Source organism: Lathyrus oleraceus, chromosome 6 (assembly GCF_024323335.1).
Source record: "Lathyrus oleraceus cultivar Zhongwan6 chromosome 6, CAAS_Psat_ZW6_1.0, whole genome shotgun sequence".
NCBI lineage: Eukaryota > Viridiplantae > Streptophyta > Magnoliopsida > Fabales > Fabaceae > Lathyrus > Lathyrus oleraceus.
This window is the reverse complement of record NC_066584.1, coordinates 15,440,822-15,451,475: the sequence shown is the minus strand read 5'-3', so window position 1 is coordinate 15,451,475 and position 10,654 is coordinate 15,440,822. Positions and strand designations below refer to the sequence as shown.

The 10,654-nt window shown below is 39.3% G+C and overlaps 1 pseudogene; it reads right to left on the bottom strand.

Annotated features, from left to right (window-relative positions):
- Positions 1 to 8,739: 8,739 nt before the first annotated feature.
- LOC127097294 (40S ribosomal protein S11-like) lies at positions 8,740 to 10,351 on the bottom strand (annotated as a pseudogene).
- Positions 10,352 to 10,654: the final 303 nt, after the last annotated feature.

Here is a 10,654-nt window from a genome sequence, read left to right as displayed (position 1 = left end):
TATCCGGTTGTTGGTAGGTGGAGAGTGAAGAGAGAGGGCATTTGGGGTCTGTGCCGCTAGGCATCTGTTGGTTTTCTTCTTTCATTCACCAGCATCTTTAGTATTTATAGTGTCAAACTAGGGTTATTAATTTGAGACAAATACCAAAATGCCCCTCTTTTCAAAGTTTTAGAACAAAATGAGTTTTAAGAACTAATTAAAATTAAATTAAATCATTCTAACAAAAAAACTATATTAAACTGAAACAAAGACGTAGAAAATTCTAATTAATTGAATCAAATATTTTGACAAAGAGATAAAAATAAAATGTCTCAAAATGGATAAAGGTCGGGCGCAAAAGTGCTCGAAAAATTAAAATGAATGCACCAAAATGATCATTGCGAAATAAACTTATTGGAAAAATACAGCGTTTCTTTTACTTTTGAAATAAATTTTGACCGGTTAAACATGCTCGAGCTGATCAAAAGGTGACCGAAAAATTAGCTGAAAAATAAATCGAGCATACCATGTTAAACTACGTGAAACATAGATTAATAAAACTGATGTCTGCAAGCTTGATTTTGAAAAAATTTCGCCCGCCATTTTGACACACATTCGATAATTGGTTTAACCGCTTCGTCTGTAAATCTGAAAATTCATTTCGACTGACATTCTAGGCATTATGCGGTATGGAATGCATGGTATGCTATGCAGAGATGAAATAACTATGATGAATGTATTGAATCAGCGATACAGGGTCAAAATTGGGGTGTGACAGTGCCCCTATTTAAGTATCTTCAACACGAGAATATGAAGAAGTACACTCTTCATATGATCATAGTGGGAGATAGTTAAATACTAAGAAGACCCGAATTTTGATCCTGAAATGCAAATGATAGGATATGATATGAGATGAATGCCTGAATGAATGACTCTTTTTTTATTTGATTTGCTAGGGATATGATCAGACATAAGATAAACCCTAGCATGATGCTTTATGATGGATACAAAATGAAACAAAGATCTGTGGGGGATGCTGATGGTCCACAGGAGACAGACAAATGGTTGATGATGGTATCTTAGCATGCTTGGGTTCATCCAAATCCTTGCAAAAATCCCAACTCATCTCCCTCTCATTAAGAGCTCTCACACCTAAGCCGCTCGGGTTCATCATCTGAACCTGAGCTAGCTCTGAGCAAACCTCTTATCATCTTTTCCGGAGCATACTCAGAGAAAAAAGAAAATGAGTAGTGTAACACCCTTCTAAATACCCCAAATTATTATAATTGAAATAACAATATATTCATCAGAGTAATTATGCCCCGAAGGGTGTCACACAATCATTTCACAACAATTATCAGAATATCCTGTCATGCTCAGTTATTTAAATCAAAATAAGGTCTTTTGCATAATTCGCAGCGGAATAAATTCAACATCAATGTAAAACATGTAACACAATACATGTAAATCATTCAACAACTAATATCAAATTAATTGAAACATTCCCTCCCGATGTTACATCTATCAGAGCTTGACCCATAAGAACTACTCTAGACTCCAAGCATTAGCTTCTATTCAACTTATTTCTCGTTACCTGAAAAATAGGTGTAAGGGTGAGTTCCTCAATCAATATAATAAGCATTATAGAATAACATGTAATGCCAAGTAATTAACACATTAATTCACCCTAATCAGACTACGCATTCAGCAACAGCAATATCCGTTCAAACATCATATTCAACAGTAACATGCATCATATGTATAATCTCAACCATACTCAACATCCACAACACAACACACAACACACATATAATACTGGAATACATCCATTCATATTATATGTCATACATTTATTATGCAATGAGACTCTATGCATGCGGTACCGACTATTTGTGAACATATAGTTCAACTTCACCGTCCAAATCCAGGCACGGCTACCAAGCTCACTAGTCCCACTCATTTGAGACATAGTGACTCACTCACTAATTCCTCACCATGGGAATTAGCTACCACCCCAAATGGGCCATGAAATGCACGCTAATCACCTAGCATGCAAACATCAACAACAACAGTCAAAATGATCTACTCACTAATTCCTCACCATGGGAATTAGCTACCACCCCAAATGGGCCACAACATGCATGCTAATCACCTAGCAATGCAACATCAACAAAATCAAGAATAGACACATGCTCACACTCTAAGCCACAATACAGTCTATTCACAAACGTATACATTCACATCATCATGTATACCATCACACATTATCAACATAATTAATCACAAAAGCATATCATATCATGCCACCAAATCAAACACAGTATTAGCACACTCTACTAATACCTATATCACTCAAAACAACGGGAAATGATCCCTACAACATCATATCTCAGCTAAGTACATCACTCAGCCTAAACAACCAAAAACTGCACAACAACAGTCCAGGAAAATCCCAACTCTGCCCATACGTGTATTGCCCATGCCATACGCGTATTGCCCAAACCTGGTCAACTCCATACGCGTAATGCCCACTCTCTTACGCGTATTGCGCATTTCCTCGCCCAACTCATACGCGTACCACCTATCCCATACGCGTATGCTACGCGTAACAATCTCCCATTACGCGTACCAACAGAGATCAATTCACGTTCAAAATGTCATCTTTTCCACCCATACGCGTAAGGATTCCCCCCATACGCGTATCAACATCTCATACGCGTATTGCCTAGTGCCATACGCGTATGACCAGAGACCAGAGCTCCCAGATCTGCAATGGCTTTCTCTGCTACGAGATCTATCCAATTCAACCTTCTACAGTCCAAATTTCACACACAATTCATTCATATCATCTAACACGAATCATACACTTTCGATTTCACAAATTGCTAACCTTTCTACCTCTAATTCCTACGAATTTCTGCAATTATGTTTCAAATTTTCGTTCATCCCCAAAGATTCACAAATTCAACATATATCATCCAATCAGAGATAAACAATGGTCTATTACTACCCAGTACATATCATCCCATAATACCCGTTAATCGATGATAAACCCCCCTTACCTGAGTTAATCCGGCAGCTTCCGAGCTCTAAGCTTCTCCTTCCTTCAACCTTCGTTCTCTGGCTTTTTGCCTCTTTGCCCTTTCTCTTTCAGCCGCTTCTCTTTTCCTTTTCACGTGAAAACCTTTTTCCAAAAAAATTGGGACTTTTTATTAATCCAACTTATATACTCCAATAATATTATTCCACTAAATAATTATCCCAATAATTATTATTCCAAAATAATAATAATAATTCAAATATTCTAATTAAATTAATAAACATATTATTAATTTAATTTAAATAAATACATATTATTATCGGGGTGTTACAACTCTCCCCCACTAAAAGAGTTTTCGTCCTCGAAAACATACCTCAAGCGAACAACTCCGGATAAGACTCCTTCATCTGACTCTCGAGTTCCCAAGTCACATTACCACCTGCTGGTCCTCCCCAAGCTACCTTCACCAAGGCAATCTCTTTACCCCGCAACTGCTTCAACTCTCGATCCTCGATCCTCGTAGGTGATGTTTCAACAGTCAGGTTATCTCTCACCTGTACATCATCTACTTGGACAACATGCGATGGATCATGAATGTATCTCCTCAACTGAGACACATGAAAAATCTCATGCAGATTCGCAAGCGACGGCGGTAAAGCGATACGATAGGCTACCTCTCCTATCCTCTCCAAAATCTGATAAGGACCAATAAATCGAGGTGTCAACTTCTTCGACTTCAAAGCTCGACCAACACCAGTTATCGGAGTAACACGAAGAAACACATGATCTCCCTCTTGAAACTCAAGTGACTTCCTCCTCTTGTCATGATAACTCTTCTGACGACTTTGAGCAATTCTCATCTTATCCTGAATCATCTTAATCTTTTCTGTAGTTTGTTGAACAATCTCCGGTCCAACCACAGCACTCTCACCGGACTCATACCAACATAAAGGTGTCCGACATCTCCTACCGTACAAAGCTTCAAACGGTGCCATACCAATACTCGAATGAAAACTATTGTTGTAGGTAAACTCAATCAAAGACAAATAACAATCCCAAGCACCTCCTTTTTCCAAAACACAAGCTCTCAAAAGATCCTCTAATGACTGAATCGTCCTCTCAGTCTGGCCATCAGTCTGCGGATGATATGCAGAACTCAATCTCAGCTTAGTTCCCAAAGCTCTCTGCAAACCTTCCCAAAACTTCGATGTAAATCTAGGATCTCTATCCGAAACAATACTAGACGGAATACCATGCAAACTTACAATCTTCTCAATATACAACTCGGCTAATCTCTCTAACGGATAATCCATTCTGATCGGAATGAAATGAGCCGACTTCGTCAATCTATCAACAATCACCCAAATAGCCTCAAAATTCTTACTTGTCCTCGGCAACCCAGAAACAAAATCCATACTGATACTATCCCACTTCCACTCTGGAATAGCCAACGGTTGCATTAGCCCAGGCGGCTTCTGATGCTCAATCTTCGACTTCTGACAAGTCAAACAGGAATACACAAAACTTGCAATTTCTCTTTTCATTCCCGGCCACCAAAATAACCTTTTCAAATCATGATACATCTTCGTAGCTCCAGGATGAATACTCAAACCACTACGATGTCCTTCTTCAAGAATACTCTTCTTAAGCTCAGTAACATCCGGAATACACACCCGATTACCAAATCTCAACACACCATGCTCATCAACTCGGAATTCACCACCTTGACCTTGATTCACTAAAGTCAACTTATCAACCAAAAGCATATCAGATTTCTGACCCTCTCTGATCTCATCCAGAATACCACTTGTTAACTTCAACATTCCCAATTTGACACTATTGTGAGTACTCTCACACACCAAACTCAAGTCTCTAAACTGCTCAATTAAATCCAATTCCTTAACCATTAACATAGACATATGCAATGATTTTCGACTCAATGCATCAGCCACTACATTTGCTTTACCCGGATGGTAATTCAAACCAAAATCATAATCCTTCAGGAACTCTAACCATCTCCTCTGTCTCATATTCAGTTCCTTCTGATCAAACAAATACTTTAAACTCTTATGGTCACTGAAAACTTCAAACCTTGACCCGTACAAATAATGCCTCCATAACTTCAGAACAAATACCACAGCTGCCAACTCTAAATCGTGCGTCGGATAGTTCCTCTCATGAACCCTTAGCTGTCTCGAAGCATAAGCTATCACCTGCTTATTCTGCATCAACACACCACCTAAACCCAACAACGAAGCATCACAGTAAACCTCGAATAGTTCTGACGAACTCGGTAATATCAGAATAGGAGCAGTAGTTAACCTTCTCTTTAACTCTTGGAAACCTTCTTCACATTTTGAGTCCCAAACAAATGCTTGCCCCTTTCTAGTCAACATCGTCAACGGTAACGCCAACTTGGAAAATCCCTCAATAAACTTCCTATAGTAACCTGCAAGTCCAAGAAAACTCCTTATCTCAGAAACTGACCTCGGAGCTTCCCACTTAGATACCGCTTCTATCTTAGAAGGATCAACAGCAACACCACCTCTTGAAATTACATGACCAAGAAAACTAACCTCTTCTAACCAAAATTCACACTTAGACAATTTAGCAAATAACTTCTTTTCTCGCAGAACTCCCAAAACCACTCTCAAATGCTCAGCATGCTCTTCTTCAGATTTCGAATACACCAAAATGTCATCAATAAACACTACAACAAACTGATCTAGATACGGATGAAAAATCCTATTCATATACTCCATAAATACTCCAGGCGCATTAGTCACACCAAAAGGCATTACAGAATACTCATAATGTCCATACCTTGTCCTGAAAGCAGTCTTCGGAATATCCTCAGCTTTCACACGTATCTGATGATACCCAGATCTCAAATCTATCTTGCTGAACACACTTGCACCAACCAACTGATCCATCAAATCATCAATCCTCGGCAAAGGATACCGATTCTTGATCGTCACTTTATTCAGTTGCCTGTAGTCCACACACAACCTCATAGTACCTTCTTTCTTCTTAACCAACAACACGGGTGCACCCCACGGTGACACACTCGGACGAATAAATTTCTTATCCAACAAATCTTCCAACTGACTCTTCAATTCAGCTAGCTCAACAGCAGACATACGATAAGGAGCCATCGATATCGGTCTAGTACCAGGTACTAAGTCAATCGAGAACTCAACTTCACGCTCTGGCGGCAATTCATTCACCTCTTCCGGAAACACATCAGGAAAATCACACACCACAGCGAGATCGCCAATCACCAGTTTATCTTTAGCCTCCAAAGTCGCTAACAGCATAAACAACTCTGCTCCATCAGCTACTTCCTCATTCACTTGCCTTGCTGATAGAAACAAACTCTTCCCTTCCTCAATCTCAGGAAATATCACCGTCTTATCAAAATAGTTGATAGAAACCCGGTTAAACACCAACCAGTTCATACCCAAGATAACATCAATCTGCACTAACGGAAGACACACAAGGTCTATCCCAAAATTCCTACCAAAAATACTCAAAGGACAGCTTAAACAAACTGAAGTAGTAGTCACTGAACCCTTCGCAGGAGTATCAATCACCATACTTCCATGCATCTCAGATATCTCTAACTTAAGTTTCACAGCACAATCCAAAGATATAAAGGAATGGGTCGCACCTGTGTCAATAATAGCTACAAGAGGAAAGCCATTAATATAACACGTACCTCGGATCAACCGATCATCTGCAGAAGTCTCAGAACCTGATAAAGCAAAAACCTTGCCTCCCGACTGATTCTCTTTCTTTGGCTTAGGACACTGTGGACTGATATGACCCACCTCTCCACAGTTGAAGCAAGTCACAGTCTTCAACCGGCAATCTGCAGCCAAATGACCACCTTTTCCACATTTGAAACACTTCTTCTCATTACTGGTACACTCATGGATACGATGTCTAGCCTGACCACATCTGTAACACTTAACAGGAGCACTAGAGTCTCCCCCACTAGGCCTCTTCATCCCACTCTGCCTCTGAAAACCTTTGCCAGCCGCATACGGTTTTCCACGATCAGTCTGATTCTTGCCCTTCCTATCAACTCTCTGCTGATAGCTCTCAGCTCTGGCCTTGGAATCCTGTTCAAAAATTCTGCAACAGTCAACCAAATCAGAAAACACCCTGATCCGCTGATATCCAATCGCCTGCTTGATCTCGGGACGCAACCCGTTCTCAAACTTCACACATTTGGAGAATTCCCCAGCAGCCTCAGCATAGGGAGCATAATACTTAGACAACTCTGTGAACTTAGCAGCATACTCTGTAACAGACCTGTTACCCTGCTTCAATTCCAAGAACTCTATCTCCTTCTTTCCTCTGACATCCTCGGGAAAATACTTCCTCAGAAATCTCTCTCTGAACACAGCCCAAGAAATCTCAGCATTTCCAGCAGTTTCCAACTCAGTGCGGGTAGCAACCCACCAATCATCAGCCTCCTCCTGATGAATCTCAATCGGAACACTGTCGCCGTTGTTGTAACAGAAACCGCGTTCGCTTCCGGATCTATCGTAACCTTCAACGAATCCATAGACGGATCTCTCTGTTATTACGGTCGCTCGTTAACGAGGATCTCGTCGAAGATCTTCAAGAGTCCGGGAACATACGAACAGCACGGTGAACCATTTCATCGTTTTCGTAAAACCAGAGATCTGAGTGTGTTTTCAATTGAACCGCTAGGTATCCGGACGGAGGAGAATGTGTTCGAGCTGTGTTTTCTTTTGGTACATTTATTCGATTGTTTTTCGAAGGAATGCACTACAACAAACAAGACCTTAGACATCGCTTTTTTGTAGCCTTAGACAGCGCTTTAAGCGCTGTCTAAACCTCCGCTGCTAAAGGTTTAGACAGCGCTTTTTTAAATCTTAAAAGCGCTGTCTAAGCCCCCCCCCCCCCTTAGACAGCGCTTTGCCAAAAGCGCTTTATAAGACCCTCTTATTTTAAATTTTTTAGGTATACCTTAGACAACGCTTTTGAAAAGCGCTTTCTAAGACCCACCCCCTTAGACAGCGCTTTGGCCAAAAGCGCTTTCTAAGACCCTCCTATTTTAATTTTTTTAGGTATACCTTAGACAGCGCTTTTCAAAAAGCGCTGTCTAAGCCCCCCCTTAGACAACGCTTTTGCCTAAAGCGCTTTCTAATCCCCCCCTTAGACAGCGCTTTTTACAAAAGCGCTGTCTTAGGTATACGAAATTTTTTGAAGCTTTTGTTTTAAACCACATTTTTCCAGGTTTAGGGTTTAAATTAAAAATATTTTTAATTTAAAACACATCCCACAAACTCAATTCAACCCATAACTGAACGGATCGGACAGTTTTGACAACAAATTGAAAATCCGTCGAAGAACCCAACCATTGAAATTTGATAAGGTTGGGTAATGGGTTCTGTAAACTGAGGTTCTATGTTGGATCACATAGACTTGTTTAAAATACTAAACAGTAATTTAGGGGGAATTTTCTGTCCAAAATTCAAAATATTTGAAACTAGTATTCAATAACCAAAATAAGATCATGCCCAGTAAAATAAACATAATTAAAATATCTTTTATCAAATCACAGTACAGAACTTCAAAAGCAAACAAAAATTACCAAAACTGATAAGAACTTCACCATACAGAAATCGGGAATTACTTTCAACATAGATGATAAAATCTCTATACTAAGAGTGCCAACCAAAATCTCATATGCCAGAAAATGCCTTCTTTGCACCACTGGATGATCCAGCTGGGAGGATGACTTTCAATACATTGAACCTCACTGTCTTGGAGAGTGGCCTATAGAAGTGGCACAAGTAAAGGCTTAGTCACACACATACATATACCAATATCTATATGATAATATACTAAAATAAAAGTATCTATGGGTTAATACAGAAATGATAGAATTCTGCTAGAGTTTCACCTGCATTGACCAATAATGACATGATCACCTTCCTTACACGGAAGGCAGGTGACACATGAGCTGGAATGTTGGAATGCCTCTTCTCATACCTAAGTAGAGCACGTAAGGAAAAGGTTTTACAAATTATGTTTATCCAAGCATGCAAATTAAAAATGAAGAGCATGCCATTAAAGGAGAATACCTCTGATATTTCTTAATGAAGTGAAGATAATTCCTCCTGACAATAATAGTCCGATTCATTTTGGCACTGTGACAGGTTCCGGCTATGATACGACCACGGATGGAAACATTGCCAGTGAATGGACACTTCTTGTCAATAAAGGTTCCTGTATTTGAAATTCAAAGGTCATTTCTGTATTAGAAGCAGAAATAAAATAACCATAACCATATAATCATACAGAGATATATTAAGAATAGTCTGCCTCTATATATTGAGACCATTATTCTGTTTGCAATTAACACTTTCATGAAGCAAGATACAAGCATTTACATTTGCCCCACATATATACCAATTCTTTCAAAATAGATACCAAAACCATTCATTAAAAAGCAACACCTAATAACTTGAACAAGTATTGAGGATTTCTAAGCACATCATAGAGACCCGAGACCTCAATACTTCCAATAGGAATACAATACAAAACACCAACAAAAACAGAGTTGGCAACCTCACAAGTATGAAATCATAGAAAATATAGAGATGTAATTAAGCATCCACTACACAAATCCAAATGCTCTAGTAGTATTCTATTGCATTATTTCTATCTTTCTCTAATTTTGATTTGCATCAATTCGCTATCAAAGTGTGTTCATCACTCATCTCCTTCAAAAGGCTACATTTATACATTCAAAACCAAACATCAACACACTCTCGAAGACACTCCATATATATATACAAACACTGAGATATATAAATACAGAGAGAAAGGAACCTTCGATGGCTTCTTTGGGGGTCTTGAATCCAAGACCAACAGATTTCCAGAAGCGATTTCCACCTTTACCGGGCCTCTTCCCCTTACCAGATTTCTTCGAGCTACGAAATTGAGCAAAAAACAACAAAACAAATATGGATCAACAATCATCACAGTTAAAAACAAAACACACATTGAGATATGAAGTGCCGAATATACCATAAAAACACTTTGGGTTGTTTGAGATAAGCCTTCTCAGTCTGTAACAGATTAAAAATACACATCAATGGAAAATCGAAACATAGCAGAATGAAAAAACGAAAAACGAAGCAACAAGAAGTTACTTGTTCAGCCATGGTGGAATTGCGGAGGAGGGATTTGGTGAAGCCGCACGCACTGGAAACCTTCTCGCTCAGATTTTTGGTAGAGGATGAGAAACCCTAACCTGATTGTTATATGTCTACCCGGTCAAACCTTAAACCTAAACCTGATTGTTCTAATTTTTTTTAATTGAAAGACTTTAAACAGCGCTTTCTCAAAAGCGCTGACTAAGGTCTATATTTAAAAGCGCTTTCTAAAAGCGCTGTCTAAGGGGGGGGTCTTAGACAGCGCTTTCTAAAAGCGCTGTCTAAGACCCCCCCCCCCCCTTAGACAGCGCTTTCATTATTTTTTTAGAACATTTTCGTGTTTTATTTTTATTTAACCTTAGACAGCGCTTTCTTTTAAAAGCGTTGTCTAAGATGCGCTGTTAAAAAACCTTTTTGGCATAGTGATGTTAGCGGC